This window comes from Cydia pomonella, chromosome 27 (assembly GCF_033807575.1).
Source record: "Cydia pomonella isolate Wapato2018A chromosome 27, ilCydPomo1, whole genome shotgun sequence".
Classification (NCBI taxonomy): domain Eukaryota; kingdom Metazoa; phylum Arthropoda; class Insecta; order Lepidoptera; family Tortricidae; genus Cydia; species Cydia pomonella.
The window spans coordinates 3,753,889-3,771,630 of record NC_084729.1 but is presented as its reverse complement, the minus strand read 5'-3'; the positions used below and the strand labels follow the sequence as shown (position 1 = coordinate 3,771,630).

The following is a 17,742-nucleotide window of genomic DNA, read 5'->3' as shown; positions in this document are numbered from 1 at the left end:
CCAAACCGCATTGCACATGCGTGCTTCGACAGGAGCCTTTCAATGCGATGTTTTGTCCAAAAAATAAAAGATACCCTTATTCACATAGAATAGAATTTGTTTTATTCATAAACACACAAACAGTAATAGACATACATAAAAGAGAACATAGTGAGAGTAAAGTGTCGCGAAATGGCCTCATCTCAGCATGTTGCTGGCGACTTCCAGTGCTGATCTCGTATAACTTGACAAACCTTGGAAGGTTTGCTAATTTGAACCTAAGGAACAAATCAAATTATTTTATGAAATATTTTTTGATTTGTGTTTTTAAGTAGTCTCACTACTGTATATAAATTATAAACTGAAATGGATATCATACACTAAAGAAAAAATTATCAAATCCACCGGTGCTCGAGGCAGGAATCGAACCCGCGTCTTCACCTTACTCGCCTAACGTCCTAACCACTAGACCACCCGGCCACGGCGGTACCCGTTCCAAATTCTCTCGTGTATGCTATCTTTGAAAGGCGCCTTTGACCAACTCTGAGGGCGAGCAATGTGTGCTCCTCCTATACGAATCCTTTGCTGGATTACGGTATAGCGAGAGAGATGCTGCTGCCATCTATCCAACTAGGGAATAAATCATTTTTTTACATTTTGAATAGCCTATCTTGTGTCCCACTGCTGGGCAAACGCCCTGAAGAGCTTCTGGTCCATGAAGGCGCTAATGAAGGGTAAGCTTCCACGGACACTAATACGCAAACTCGTCGACATGTGTATCCTGCATATTCTAACTTACGGCGCCCAATCTTGGTCATTAACGGAAGCCTATCATCCCGACTCAAGATTCGCCAGCGAGCAATTCGCAGAATCTATCGGGTTGGGAACACAGAACTGCGCTCCAGAACTAGTATCGTAGATGCGGCTGTTAAGGCCGCTAAGCTTAAGTGGATTTGGGCCGGACACGTATGCCGTATGCACCCGGATCGGTGGGCCAAATTGGCTACCGAATGGACACCGCAGATTAGCCGGGGCAGAGGTAGACCAAAAAAGAGATGGCGGGATGCCCTCGACGCTTTTTGCATCGACTGGCGTGAGCATGCACCAAACCGTGATGAATGGCGGAAGAAAGGGGGAGGTCTTTGCCTAATCAAATCAAATTATATTATGAAAAACCTCGTTTGCCTAATACATCATAATAAAAAAAATCCGATCTGCATTTCGGACATACGACTTTGCGGATCTCAACTATGAATTCAAGGTGTAAACGGCTTGTCTAATTGCATAATTGGACGAAACAAAAACAAGACCTTGACGCCTTTTACTGGACGGAAACGATACGTAAGAACTTCCGATATTAATACTTGACCGTTTGGAGGGTTAAGAGTCCGCAACAAGCTCGGCTGAATTTCATCTTCCCACTCAAACGGAATCTCGTTATCATTGGGAAATGTCTATTGTTAAAAAATTACAAATTTCCTTTGTGTTATCGCCAATCATTGTGCCTATTTTGCGTGGATCGAGGTAACGCTTCACCACCCCCAGCTCCTCCACGAAGCCTAGCAATGTTTTCAGGTTGCTAACTGCCTCCTTCAGTGTGCACGGAGTCCCTTGGTATTTGCTCCTGTATACTTCTACCTGTTTGCAGTCTAGGAGAATGTGTTTTATTGTTTCCTCTTCCATGCACGCTCTGCACATGGGGCGGTCTGTTTTACCCATATTGTGTAAGTGTTGTTTAGTGTGTTATGTCCTATAATTAAGCCTAATATTATGTACGTTTTTTGTGCTTAATACATTGGCGTTCAAAAAGATTAGTAAAATAATTATGCTTCTTTTACAATTGTTTCATAGCATTAAAACCTCTCGTTTAAGAACATCCCATCCATCCATTCGTCATCTTCCATTCGTGGTAGAGATCCCTTAAAGGGATAAGTTCGCCTTTGATGAATGATGAGTGTTTTTTTCCTGTTGTGTTTTCATTTTTGTATACTTTTTACTACTACTACTTAAGTTTATCAAAAATAAACAATGGATATCCTTAGCTAATCCATTAGCCTTCGCTCGCGTAAAAGTCGCTAAAATAAATAAATATCATAGAGCTATTCTTACACAAATTGACTAAGTCCCACAGTAAGCCAAGAAGGCTTGTTTTGTGGGTACTCAAACAATGATATATGATATATATAATATACAAATAATTCAGTACATAGAAAACACCCATGACTCGGAAACAATTTTTTGTGCTCATCACACATATACATGCCCTTTCCGGGATTCGAACCCAGGAGGGTCTCTATTGTTTCCCATAAAGTTTTAAGTTATAATGTATTGTTTGTCCGCATTTTCGTTAGGCATAATTTGTTTTTTTCTCAGTAACGCGTAACTTTGCCATAAAACAAACCTAACCTAACCTATCTATAGGATAACGTAAGGAAATTTTTGAGAAGTTAACGGTTTCAGAATTATGACTAATGATAATCTGACTATCATTACATTATGACTTACAATCATTATGTCAAACAAAGGGATCCGAACTCAGGACCATCGGCTTCATAGGCAGGGTCACTAGATCACTATCCACTAAGCCAAAAAAAACCGCCAAAAAGATTGAGGGACTGAATTACAAAAAAAAACCTTATTTGTTATATTTATAATTCCAGCCCCGTTTTAACCTGACTTCTGGCAGTCATTTCGCTTACTTCATGCCCAAACAGACAGGTGTCGATTCGTCTTAAAATATCCCAGGAATTTCCAATGGGTCCTCATTATGCGGGTCCTTTTTTTGGGGTACCGGTTTTGTATATCGTTATGGTATTTCGGCTGATGACCCCTATTATAGGGTACTAGATTTTAAACTAAATTTAGAATCGCTTCGCGCTAGTTAGGTTAATCCGTTTTTTCGACATATCCCACTATCAAATTATTCTGCAAGTAGGCCTCAAGGGCTCTTTTACAAGTCAGAAAACATTTTAGTAAGATCATATAATGACATGAAAAATACATAACAACATTTATAAATACAACGGCCAATACCTGGGTAAACATTACATTATAATAATCTTAAAATAAATAAATAAATAAATATTATAGGACATTAGTACACAAATTGACTAAGTCCCACAGTAAGCTCAATAAGGCTTGTGTTGAGGGTACTTAGACAACGATATATATAATAAAACCGCAGCACCGGACGTCGCTGCGAAGTGCGGAGCAGTGTGACATCCGCCATAGGCATTTTTTTTTATAGTTGAAGTTATGAATCATTCATAAATTAAGGCTTGTGTTGTGGGTACTTAGACAACGATGTATATTATAATTATAAATATTTATAAATACTTAACTACATAGAAAACACCTATGACTCAGTAACAAATATTCGTGCTCATCACACAAATAAAAGCCCTTACCAGGATTTGAACCCGGGACCATCGGCTTCATACGCAGGGTCACTACCCACTAGGCCAGACAGTTCGACAAATGATTGTTTACAAACGTATGTATGTCTGTCCGTAGCCCGTTAGTAAGCACCGAAGATTCCGGAACCACGTACGCAGCATACGTGATCGCGTCCTTGGCGCGCGGTGCATCTGAATGCGTATTGCGTACGGGCATTTTTGATGACGTTACTAATTCTATAACATTTATATATTTACAACTATATTTTGCTATGGTTTTATAGCAACTGAGAAGATATAGGGATTATTCGCTTTTGTTCATTGTATATACAGTACCGGCCAATAATATACCACATATGTTTTTACGGTATAACTTTTCTTATATTTCTGAGTGACTCCCACCTCACTACTTTAGGTAGTCTAGTAGTCCTTCGTGCGAGCGACGAGAAAAAATAGTCTCATTTAATGGTTTTTTCATAGACGTTTTTTGTTTTAATGTATGTCTACTTCATTTTTTATTAGAGCTTTTTTAGTAATGTGCTGAGTCTCCTATCGTAATTCACAGTATTTCATTGCAGTATTCATCATATATTGGTATAAAATGACTAGTAAAATATGCAATCAACAAACTAACCCATATTGTTTACTCTATACACATTCATTCAAAAACACACAAAGGTGATTTATTATTGGCCGGTACTTTGTTTTATCGTATTTTGTAATCTGTCTTATGTAGAATAAAGTGTTTACATACATACATAATGTCATTGTTTTTATTTGTCCTAAATTTCAAAACAACTTAGTTGCAAAACGCCTAAATATAACAATTTTTCCTTCTTAAAATGGCCGAATGACTTTAATTCATATTGTGTAAGTCTCAAAATACCTAAATGTTAATAAATATAAGTTATAAAATGCCGAATTTCCGTTAGTATTTTTTTTTATATAATTTTAACTACGACTTTATAAGTGCAATTCTATAACCTTTGTAGTATTGACAATTATTATTTCATCTCACCACCTGGTAAAGGCACTCTTGATTGTTCAAAAACTGATGAGAAACTTGCATTTTATCCACATGTGTGATAAAGTAATCTGATGAGTTTAAGGTACAATGAAACCAAAGCAAAGTAATACACACGCTTTGTACATATATTTGCGCTTTCGTACTATTTTAATACAAGGTGTAACAAAAATAGTGGACAATGTAGTATAAATATTCGGTATATAAAATTAACATTCCAAAAGCGTCGCATTGGACGTGCCTTGCTGCGTTTTAAAGACTGCGTGAAACGCGACATGGTCTCGTTTGACATCGATAGGAACACTTGGGAGGATCTCGCCTCAGATCGCGATGGATGGAGGGGTACCATCGCGAAAGGTCGCGATATTCACGACAACGCGTGGTTCCAAGACCTTGCCCGAAAACGCGCGAAGAGGCACAACCCACCTAAAGTTGTTGCCAACATGGCTCCCTCCTTTAGCTGCCACAAATATGGTCGCAAATGCCGGTCCCTTATACAGCCACGAGAGACATTGTCCCTCACATACAAACGTTACGTAAATCATCTGTCGAGATGTTAAAGGCCTTATGAAAATTAACATTAAATTTAAAAAAAAATGGCGAAAATTTTATGGCCTTTGTATGGCGCAGGGTTGGCCGACTTAGACGAGAAAAATAAGCGTCAAAATTTTCTTTCTTTTAGTTTTTTCTAGTCAGAACACAGTTTGGTTACATCTTGTATAAATGAACAGAACCATTTTGCGCGGGAAACGCTTTAAGGTTTTTTTTAAATGTAAATTTTTACTGTTTACACATTTTACATTTGAGTCACGCGTGTTCAGAATGAATGGTGGGAACCATTTTAAATTGTTCTGATTAGTACGTGAACATATTTAAACATATACACAACGCAAACATATTTAAACGTAAAAACGAGTTGTGACATTCAAATTTGTCTGGGATGTTTTGAATTTCAATCTTTTGAATTGATTGTATTTTTGGATCCTTTATAGAATTGCGTTTAAATTTGATCTTTAATTCATAATGCATTAGGTCAAAAAATTTTTTTGGATGTTTGTAGCTAAAACAATAAACGTGTTTTATGTTAATTATGTTGTTCTAGATCTATATTCTAAGAAGCAAACTCATTGTTTTTTCTTTTCGACAATATTATTTAGAGAATGTATTTTTTTCTGAGCATAGTGTAACCGGATGTTTTTGCGTATCATACATTCGCGTCTGAAAATATCGATACGAAAAACATGCCAAAAATATGTATACACTACCTTAATATATGGGCAATAAAGTCGTGTATACATATTTTTCGTATCGATATTTTCAGACGTGACCGTACTATAAAATTAAAGATACAAAATGATGCATATATGCTATAATTATGATAATATTAATCTGACAGGGAGAGGGGGAACGACCCCCGTTCTGGGTCCTGGCTTGTCCAACAGGTCTCCATCGCCATACAGCGTGGCAACGCTGCGAGTGTAATGGGGACTTTTGGACAAGGCATGTCACAGGACGGGCTTTACGTTAGTTAAGTAATTTTAAGTTTGTGTTTGTATAGTGGTGCTTATTTTTTTTTTTGTAATAGTAGTGTTTTATTTAAGTTTTTTGTGTAATGATTTCTATTGATTATTAAAAAAGAATATAATGAATAAAAAAAAATCTGACAATTATTTGTAGATTTCTTGATCTGACGGTTACATTCTGAAAATCGGTGTATGAGCACAATCATAGCATCAATGTGAACAAAAGTAATGAAATCCACAATCACCTTAACGATTTTTTTAACTGTCCATCAACACTAACCCCCCACCAACCAACTGACCAACAGAGATGGCTAAAAGTGGTTAAGGTAGCATGTCACTCATATCTAAATCTGACACGTTCGAGTATCTACCAAAATCCTCTCTCGGGCTCCCCTACCATTATATCTTATATCTTTAAACGAGCAATTAACTATATATTAATTAATTATATATATACTCTAACGATTTCGATGAAATTCGAAAAATCGATCTAGATCGGACTTATCTCTGGGAAAACGCGTATTTTTGAGTTTTTATATGTTTTCCGAGCAAAGCTCGGTATTACAGATATTTTTATTTTTAACTGCACACATTAAACCCTTTATGATGCGTTCAAAAACCGCGAATTACGGCCAGCATTAAGATAAACTGTTTTGTCAGAACAAATTGTTTATTAGTAAAAAACCAAAATATGATTGTATAATATTACATCAATATCGATTTTATAATTAGATTCCAATTTCGAACACGTCTGAAAAACAAAACAATTAGATTTGACCTCTATTCTGATATCAGTCGAGATGACGTTTTATTGTAAATTAAGTTTCAATTGCAAACAATTTAGATAAATCTGCCATATCGTTCGATATCAAGTAACATGCGATACTTGATATCGAACGATATGGCAGTTGGGGCCGACTCTAGTTATTCTAAATATATCTTATACCTTTAAACGAGCAATTCTTGTATATATATATATTTATATATATTTCTGTGATCTCCGAAACGGCTCTAACGATTTCGCTGAAATTTGGTATATGGGGGTTTTTGGGGGTATACAGTCTATCTAGATTAGTCTTATGTTTGGGAAAACGCGTGTATTCGAGTTTTCATGCGTTTTTCTTACGACGCAGAATATGGTCGCTAATTTCGTGTTGCCGGCCACTGTCCGTCTGGTCCAGCAGGTTAAGACGCGGACTGCTAAACGAGTGTTACGGGTTCGAATCTCGCCCGGTGACTAACTTTTTTTTTATATGTTTAAGTTTATATATAATTTTTTAATTTTTATTGTTTTAGACAAGTTTAATGTAGTAAAAAAATGTTAAGATTATCACCTATACACCACCATATTACAATAAATAGTTATAACCGAGCAAAGCTCGGTCGCCCAGGTACTAAAATAATAACTACGGTTGTGCGACATGCGTGTTTACTGTAGCTTTTACTCGGTTTGTTTTTTTTGTTTAAAAACTAGGTAACTATAGAAAAAAAATCGTGTAAAATTAGTAATCAAGATATTTCGGAGACACCTCATATCCGCGAGTTCCGCGACAGAGCAACGATGCCGCAATGGCGGTCGTGATTGCCCTTGTTATATGGGCGTAGATATTAGATAATAGTATTTTTTTCAACAGATACATAAGGTTCGCATCGCATGGCGAAGTGCTGTGAGAAGAGCGTATGTGGGGCACCCGGGTGGGGCGTCCGTCTGGACGTCCCAGATACCGCTAGTGACGAAGTCCTAAAAGACCTGTCCGCCCTCGGAATACCCAACTGACGTGAAGTGGCGCAGGATAGGACAGAGTGGCGCTCTCTTGGGTCAAAGTCCAAGATCCTGTTTGGGTCACTGAGCCCGTGAAGTAATAAAAAAAAATATAATCTCGATCACTCTTTACAATAAGACCACCGTTTTTCAATTGAACAAATTAACCTCTACGAAATATTGAAAACCCGTACGCAATCGTGTCGTAACCGAGCAAATTGCAAATTAATTTAGAATATAAAGGCTTATGTATATTTAATGAAAGCACGTTTTTGTCCAATGTGTAAATATGGTGGGTCAAGGTGCTGGTTGACACATGGTCAAAAGCGGTGGCTAAATGTAATGTAATGTATTATTTTTACGTTTTTTATATAAGAGGCAAACGAGCCGACGAATTGCCTAACGGTAAGCGATTACCGTGGCCCATGGATATCCGCAACACCAGAGGGGCCGTAAGTGCGTTGCCGGCCTTTAAGATGGGAGTATGCTCTTTTCGGACCGGTCATTTTGCGGACCGGAAGTATGGCGAATTGGTAATAATTTATAATAGCTGATGTTTTTAATTGAACGGATGTATCATGAATTCATGAATCATGCTTCTAGTATTATATACGGGCTTAGAACCCAACAAAATATCGGTATATGCTTTCCGGTACAAGTATGTGGGCACCTATTACAAATGTCCTTTTCTGTAGGATTTTTATGAAAATATCTTTTCTAGGTCATTTAAATTTAAACAAAACTCAATCAAATTTAAATTTAATCAAAAGCCAACCACAAGGTTGCAGTAATTGAACTATTATTACTACGTATAGAACCGGCACAGAGAACCAGTATTTTGCGCCACGAGTTGTTGTTTTGACAACAAACTATAGAAGCGGAGCGTGAATCTCGCGACCTAAACGCGTAAGCGCCATGAATCTCGCGACCTAAACGCGTAAGCGCCATGAATCTCGCGACCTAAACGCGTAAGCGCCATGAATCTCGCGACCTAAACGCGTAAGCGCCATGAATCTCGCGACCTAAACGCGTAAGCGCCATGAATCTCGCGACCTAAACGCGTAAGCGCCATGAATCTCGCGACCTAAACGCGTAAGCGCCATGAATCTCGCGACCTAAACGCGTAAGCGCCATGAATCTCGCGACCTAAACGCGTAAGCGCCATGAATCTCGCGACCTAAACGCGTAAGCGCCATGAATCTCGCGACCTAAACGCGTAAGCGCCATGAATTTTACGGCGCTTACGACGTTTTGGTCGCACGGTACAAGTTGCAATTGCGACAATTTCATTGTTTGTTATGGCTTTTTTATTGTAATAATAACTCAATACAATATTAGGCTTCAGTTATATAGGGACCGTGCACGTTGGAGGGTCTGCCATCTTGGCCTGAATCGTAACCATAAACATGTACATTTACACGTCACGTATTTTCTTGTGCATAGTAGGTTCTGCCATCTTGTGGGCTAAATCGGAACAACCTTGCGCCAGAAATCTGACGGCTCCTGTGCTGCCTCCTACAGTTCATGCACGCTCCCTATATTTTTTACCATGAACCTAGGGTTCTCGTACGCCTGTTTACACTTAACACTTTCGCTGCCGGGAACCCGCTAGGTGGGTTCATTTTGTATAGGATTTTGGGAGCTTGGCACTCATTATGTTAAAATATCAATATTAGCTTTTGTAGTTCATAGATTAAGAGTAGCATATTATAGGGCAAGAACTCGTATTTGTATACGTGCGTAGCACAGAGGCAGTCAGAAAGGAATAGTTTGACAACCGATCTGGCCTAATGGGTAGTAGTGACCCTGCCTATGAAGCCGATGGTCCTGGGTTCAAATCCCATTAAGGGCATAGTGTTTGTGTAATGAGCACAGATTTTCCTGAGGCATAGATGTTTTCTATGTATTTAAGTATTTGTATCGTTGTTATTGTATGTTGTTCATTATAAACAATTATCTTTAGAACACTTAAAAAACACTTGATGAACTTATGGATAATTATCGGAATTACCCGAAGTTCGGAAGTGATCGGTAATCACCCGAATACATCTTAATAAAAACAAATTAAACCAGTTCTGCAACCAGGTTTCGAGTTCTGCCAAGGTCAATTCGATTATATATAGAGCGAAAAAAATTGGTAATATCTAATTATAGATTTTCATTAAGTCGAGCTCTTATTCCATCATATCTAATAAGAGTCCCTTTTCGGAATTATTATATTAATAATATAAGTACATATGCAGGGTATTTTTTCAACCCTTGGCTATGATCATTTTTATACACCATGGTCAAAAGCGGTATATCTAAACCAAGTCACATAGTGGCAGCGTCGCAGCCAAAAAAGCTTTTTACACTAAGTTATTACAGAAACAAATTTTTACTAAAATTCTCATTATGTCTAAAACAAGACCGATTTGAGGACACTTTGTATGACATTTTAGTCTCTAAATGCGGTCAAGAATACACCTTTAAAATCTGTCGGGTTTTACCAGTCCACGGTGTATATTTATTATATGATCTTTAGTAAACATATAGGATAGTCAAAACTTACAAATATTCTACCATTATATGTGACATTATCTATGAAAAGGGACCTTATTGTCGGTGGCGCTTACGCCATTATTAACCATGCTCCCATATTATAAACAACGCTGCGCTACGCAGTGCGGCGTAAACGCCATCGACAATAAGGTCCCATTTCATAGATAATGTCACATATTGTCTTTTTATTATAAGCTTTTATTTCACTTGCCCTGTTAGTATATATATATGTGTGTACCTAAACTTTCCGCTTTCCGATAAAACTGAAAATTAGTTGACAATTTTTCCCAATCTTGAGGTTCTCATCCAATCAACGAAGTTAAGCAACGTCGGGCGGGGGCAATACTTGGATGGGTGACCGTTTTTTATAGATAAAGGTACGGAACCCTTCCTGTGCGAGTCCGACTCGCACTTAGCCGGTTTTCTTAGACTACCTCCCTATTACTAAAAATTATCTTTGACTTTGCATTGGAGTCGTCATAAAGTTAGTATTTATTACCGAATTAGCTTGAACTATAGATGGGTGTTGACATTAAAGTCGGTAACCGTTCTAAATTTGAAACGGCGGTTCTACAAGAACAAATGAAAAACGTAATCAAAAGGGCACAAACAAAAGCTCTCAAAGCGACGTCCGCTCACGTAACAACGTAAACGTAACGGACAACGTAATAAATGCGTTGCAAAACTTTATTAACGCAGTTTTTGCGTTTTTACGCTTAGTATTTTAGGGTAATGAGATATCGAGATGGATCTTGACAAACTCTGAGATTTTTTTAAATTTTCGTATATTTAGTACAGATGTAGTGAATAATCCTTTCCTATCGTATTTTTTCGGGATCGTTCGTATTTGTCATGGTACTTCAGTCAACCTCAGTACATTTTGTACTGAGACTGACTGAAATATCATAACACGTTCGTACTTTTCCGTAAAAAAACGATGGGAAAGGATTATTCACTACATCTGTACTATAGTTCGTTTTCTAGCTTTAGAAATAAAGGTAAACAATCTTGACAAGTCTTTTTATAGAATAGAATAGAATTTCTTTATTTGCCAGAATACGTATGGTACAAGATGATAACAGAAAAGGTTTTACATGTAAGTATCAGTATTCAGTCGAAGACACGACATGCAAATAATTGATAAGTTTAACAATAAATTTTACAATATAGAAAAATTAAGAAAATAAAACAGTGGCTAAATTTTTCATGGTAAAAAAAAATAACATCCACTTGTAACAATTTGAAAATTAAATAATAGAATGTCCAAGAATAAATAAAACTAACCTAGATAAATTAAAATTTCATATTAAAAGTCAAATTACAAAATGGATGTCGTGTATAATTTATTTAAAGTCATTGGGAGAATAAATAAAAAATAAGATTTAAAGAAATATACATAATCTCTGCTACTGAGAATTTTGCTTTAATAATTTCTAAAAAACGCTTTATAAAATCAGTAAGTATTACTTATGAAAGTAATATTATTATGTATGTCTTTCCCATCACGGAACAATGGTGCTCCGGACCTTTGTGAGGCGTGCGCGGAGCCGAAGCCAACACGTAGAGTCCCTTTTGACACTTTAATGAAATGTAAGGGGTACACCTAGCGGATGTTGCCCTTGCCCGTGTCATGGGACGCACGCAGAGGCACCCGCCAGGGTGTAAGGACTATTTGAGGGTTGATGGAATCTAAAATGAATCTAAAGTAATATTATTATTGTATCTCCTTGGATTTCACGGGCCTATAAATCCCGGTCTTTTGATAGGCTTGCGTGGGGATAGATCCAGCACGTAGAGGCCCCTTGGAGAGCTTTAATGTCATGTAGAAAAGTAAAGTAATATTATTGTTACATACATTACATTTGCCGTGACTTATTTTTCAAAAGTGTTTTTAGGGTTCCGTAGCCAAATGGCAAAAAACGGAACCCTTATAGATTCGTCATGTCCGTCTGTCTGTCCGATTCTGTCACAGCCACTTTTTTCCGAAACTATAAAAGCTATACTGTTCAAACTTGGTAAGTAGATGTATTCTATGAACCGCATTATGATGTTTACACAAAAATAGAAAAAAAAAACAATAAATTTTGAGGGTTCCCCATACTTAGAACTGAAACTCAAAAAATCTTTTTTCATCAAACCCATACGTGTGGGATATCTATGGATAGGTCTTTAAAAATGATATTGAGGTTTCTAATATCATTTTTTTCTAAACTGAATAGTTTGCGCGAGAGACACTTCCAAAGTGGTAAAAAGTGTGTCCCCCCCCCCCCGTAACTTCTAAAATAACAGAATGAAAAATCTAAAAAAAATATATGATATACATTGCCATGCAAACTTCCACCGAAAATTGGTTCGAACGAGATCTAGTAAGTAGTTTTTTTAATACGACATAAAAATTAAAAAAAAAATTTTTTTTCATCAAACCCATACGTGTGGGGTATCTAGGGATAGGTCTTCAAAAATGATATTTAAGTTTCTAATATCATTTTTTTCTAAACTGAATAGTTTGCGCGAGAGACACTTCCAAAGTGCAAAAATGTGTCCCCCCCCCCTGTAACTTCTAAAATAACAGAATGAAAAATCTAAAAAAATATATGATATACATTACCATGCAAACTTCCACCGAAAATTGGTTTGAACCAGATCTAGTAAGTAGTTTTTTTTAATACGACATAAATGGTACGGAACCCTTCATGGGCGAGTCCGACTCGCACTTGGCCGCTTTTTTTAATAAAGAGACACGTAGCAATCGCTTACCTTCTTTCTAATGCAAAAAACGAACTATAGTGGTTCTGTGAGCTGTAGACCTCGCGTTAAGAATAAGATTCATAGAATTCAAGCTTAAAAATGTAAAAATAAATAATACTTACTCCTTTGAGTAACCATTTAACTACTGAACCTGTACCCCTAGTGTAAATTTATTCGATAGTCAAACGTGACGTCCGCGTTTGCGTTAAGTCTCATTTTGTATGGGATTTTGAGTTTCCAAAACGTTCCGCTTGGCGCGCTGTTTCTAAATCCCATACAAAATGAGACTTAACGCAAACGCGGACGTCACGTTTCGCTATCGAATAAATTTACACTAGGGGTTCTGGTCAACCAATTACACGAGAATCGGTCGAGAATTGCGACCGGTAGATGAGTACAGTCAGCGTCAAATACTTTGAAGCAGTCAAAGTGGCCAAATAGTTCGGTACACCATACTAAATATATAGTGTACCGAACTATTTGGCTACTTTGGTTGCTACAAAGTATTTGACGCTGACTGTACATCCGGACATACGAAAGCAGTTTCCCCGAGTCAAAACGGAGACCTTCGCTAACGCTTTGGTCAATAAACTGAAATAAACTTATAAATGAAGAAATCTGGTCTTATTATTCGAATCACGGTACGTTATACCCTTAGGTATTTGGTTGTTTTCTATGTATTTCAATATTATATCTATATCGACCAGTATCCAAAACTCGTGTATCACCGTGGTACTCATTAATTTGTATATTATTATTTGTAGTAGTAAAACACTTTATTGTACAAAAAAGAAACTTAAAGCAGGAAAAAACACAAATAATTACGTTTTGTTTTGTTTTGCCTACGTATTTGAAGAAATATGCGATGTGCCAATTTTAAACAGATAGATCGCACTTTGTAGATTTCTTTCATTCAAATGTATTTCCTCGGAAAAATCTTGTTGTTAATGGGAGTAACCCAAAATTTAGTATTTAACTTATTTCCCCATATCAGGTAGGGAATTATTTAATATTAATGAATTTATTAACACATTATATATAGATTATTTAACACACTTTAATACATACTAACTGTTTGTGCATCGGTAGCAAAATGAATATAATTATCTTTTTATAAACAGATGTGAATGAAATTAAATTAAAGACCGAAAAGAAAAAAATATTTTCTGTAATATTAAATGTATATGGTTTTATGTAACATTTGCACAGAAAGACGGACTTAATGCCTCAACGAATCCCTGCTATCTGATTTACATGGAATAACCAATTATTAAAAAAAAACACTCACATTTACTTTTAAAAAATCCACAATCACAAACACTCACTAACACCAAAACACAAACTGCAATTCGAAAGTGCAACGTTTAAAATTCAAATCGCGTTCGAAGTTTAAATCGTTCGAATTTCAAATTTGGAACGCGCGCGCCGGCGGCTACGATCGGACTGGCTGTGCGCAGGTGCTGTGCCGCGGATCTATGGTGGATGGCTTTATGTAGTGTGAGTAATGCTTATCTGTTTCCGTTTGTTTATGTTGAGACATAGACTTTTGATAAGATTTTGGCATTTTTTATGGTCGATATTTGCTTGTTAATTGTAACTTATTGATTGCTAAATATTTAAAGCCTGACCAGTAATATATGATCACGCGCCATATTGCGGAATTTCATTGCAACTAAATTATTCATACTAAACTGAACTGTCACCCAATACCTGAGAATAACAGCGCCCTCTTGACAATGATCATATATTTCTGGTCGGGCTTTAAATATCGAATGAACAGTATTCATAATTTTAATTATTAAACCAATAAAACATACAGCGAAATGATAGCATGATATATGATATGATATATGTAGAATTAAAAATGATAGATTCTCTGTCTAGGATTTAATAAGGATATCATCTAAAGTCAGATTCGAAGATACTCTGTTCTAATTTAATTATTATATTAAGGTTGACTGGTAGAGAATGTCTCGTGGCATTAAGTCCGCCTTTTGTACTATAAGCTTGTTTTTCTTTGGTGCAATAAAGATTAAATAAATAAACGAATATACACAATTGCACATACCTATATATACATACACGTACTCATAACACTTTCTAGATCAAATTTAACTTAAATCTTCAAGACTAAAGAATTCATGAATTCATAAATAGAAAAACTAGAGTCAAACCAAGATACTTAACACTTGCACAGGCTGGGCTGTCAAAATCGCTGCCAACTTAGCTTGGTCTGACTCTACACCCTTTAACCTGAACCCTTTATAAGGAACACTTATTATACGGCAAATACAACCACCCCAGAATTTCAAGTCTTTAATGACGCAATCAGGCGTGAATCTTGTGTTTTTCAATGAACCTGGACCTTTAAAGGGTCTAATGTGGCACGTAAATAGTTTATATTAAAACCTTATTTAGTTATCATAACATTGCATTAGATACACCAAATCCTTATGTACAAACTAACAAACACAAAATCATATTAACAAAGAATAAACACAAAAATCCTTAAATACTTATCATAACCCAGCCCTAGTGTTGTCCTCGGCATTGTTCCCAAGACACTGGCCGCATTAGGCTTTACAGGGCTAAGCTTAATCTTTGGGCAAAGGGTCTTTAAAGAGTTAAATAGCAGTTATTTCAAATACAAATATGTTTATTTCATTACTATTTATACTTACCTCATGTTACCTAAGGAAGAGCGGAGGCTCTCAAGCTATTTTTGCTTACAGGGAGGCTCCATCCCATAGCTTATATTTAATGTATAAGTTACAAAAAATAAAGAATTTTGTATTTGTATTTACAGCAGTTCGTAGGTATTTAAAACATTTCTAAATTCTTTTAACTTGGACCATAAGACTACGATAAAAGCTTTGAGTAACCGACAACTAGTTTAGTGTAGATAAGTGAAAATCTATTTTCCTTTGTCATTGTATATGACAAGTATTCCGCGGACGGCACTCTTTGATTGTCACTGTTTTATTGCCGTTTTCCTTTGCCAAATGATATATAAGTTAGTAACTGGATTGGCATGTCCGTTGGTTGGTTGTAGCTCGTCTACGATTTGCTATTTCGTGGTAACTGTTGGTTATTCATATCTGATTAACCTGACCAAAGTGATAGACAACTATTGAGTCGTATTCAGTTTCGCAAAGTAGTTGCGCATGTGCTGTTCGCAATTAAAATTGATATGTTTATCTCCATCTCTTAGAATAAGGATTTTAAAAATTCCTGTTCTTTGGTTGTATTAATACGAATTTTCAAAATTTCTAGTCTTTTGGTAATCCAAATTATGAGTAGGGTTAAAATTTTTGAAACCATATTTATTTTAAGGTATTCATTTCACATTTTCGTATAAAGCATATATTTTAAGGTTTTAAGAAAGTGTTGATTGACCCTGATTGTAGATTTGCTATTCACAATTTTTCGATGGGTTATCCTATTAGAAATTACAGCTTAAATATTTATTTTTAAAAATGAACGCTTACGAATTAACTGTCGTTTAATAATCATTTCCGCATATAGTTGTGTTATAGAATAACCACATTTTGATTCGATTTAAGATAAATGACAAAACATCCCATCAGCACGTTTCATTTTCGTCATATCTACTTTATCGACATCTTATCAAACACGATCGAGTTGATTTCTCGTAATTTTCTTATGAATGACATCTCACAATATTAGCCACTAAGTGGGATAAAGAGTATGTTTTTGTCTTAATTAGAATATCATCCAAGACATACATTTATTTACAATAACAATATACATAACTTTGCACTATAATTTCGACTCACAAACCAAAATAATATGTTGTAAATAATGTATTTTTGTTGTGAATAATCAATAGGTTACATAATTAGAAGTTTAGATAAATTAGGCCCTAGACTTTCTAGTAGGGTCCTTTTTCAGCGGTCCTTGTTTGCCAACATCGTGGTATAAAATAAAATACAAAAATGAGTTTTCAAAAATGTTCTATGAGGATATTTCGCAATGTTGGTGACTTTCCGACGGCTCTGAGTAGTACGTTTTAGTAACATAGGTAACAAGGATAAGTACGTGTTTTGTTTTTACTAAGAAGCGACAACTTTTCGTAAAAACTCAAATTGACGCACGTAACGCACGTTGTTAATTTTTTTATTTTTTATTTAATTAAACTTTATTGCACAAAATATATTTTATTAATTTTATTTTAGTATATGGAAAACCAACAGCGCTATATATATCTAGAACTTACAATAGAATTACAGAGCCAATTACAGGTTCTCACTTATAGAAATATAATAAATTATAAAAAGTTTTAGCCCATATTAATTTACACATACACGTTCCTATAGCATAAGAACAGATCTATATATATAAAAAATAATAATTAAAAAGAATAAAGTAAAGTATTTGAATCCTGTAAGTACATATTCAATAATGCACCAAGCCCTGTCCTGCGCCAGAATTATTGTCACCCATGAAGTGTCTAACTAATTTATTTTTTATTACTGCTATGCTATCATTATATATGCAGCAAAATCAACAAATGTACAAATTGCGGACTCAGTGCCAAATGGCATTCTCGACCAGGCAACCATAGGGCCAAACAGAGATACATACAATTGTATAAGCAATTAAGCACAAAATATATTTATCTCTTGGTCCCCTCTCGCGTAACTTCGCCTACAACCGCCTCGCGTACTACAAACAGTCTATTGACATTCATCTCGCTGACACCTGTTTATTATACCATTATTGCGGTGATATAATAAGTTTTATTATATT

The 17,742-nt window shown here is 35.9% G+C and overlaps 2 protein-coding genes across 4 annotated transcripts in view; one reads left to right on the top strand and one right to left on the bottom strand.

The window, feature by feature from the left end:
* Positions 1-14,432, bottom strand: part of LOC133532395 (uncharacterized) — a 64,614-nt gene extending 50,182 nt beyond the window's left edge. Inside the window, exon 1 of the mRNA XM_061871016.1 lies at positions 14,261-14,432. The gene's annotated coding sequence lies outside the window, so the exon portion shown is untranslated. The remainder of the gene's footprint in view (positions 1-14,260) is intronic.
* Positions 1-17,742, top strand: part of LOC133532394 (uncharacterized) — a 130,112-nt gene that overhangs the window by 54,256 nt on the left and 58,114 nt on the right. The window lies entirely within an intron of this gene.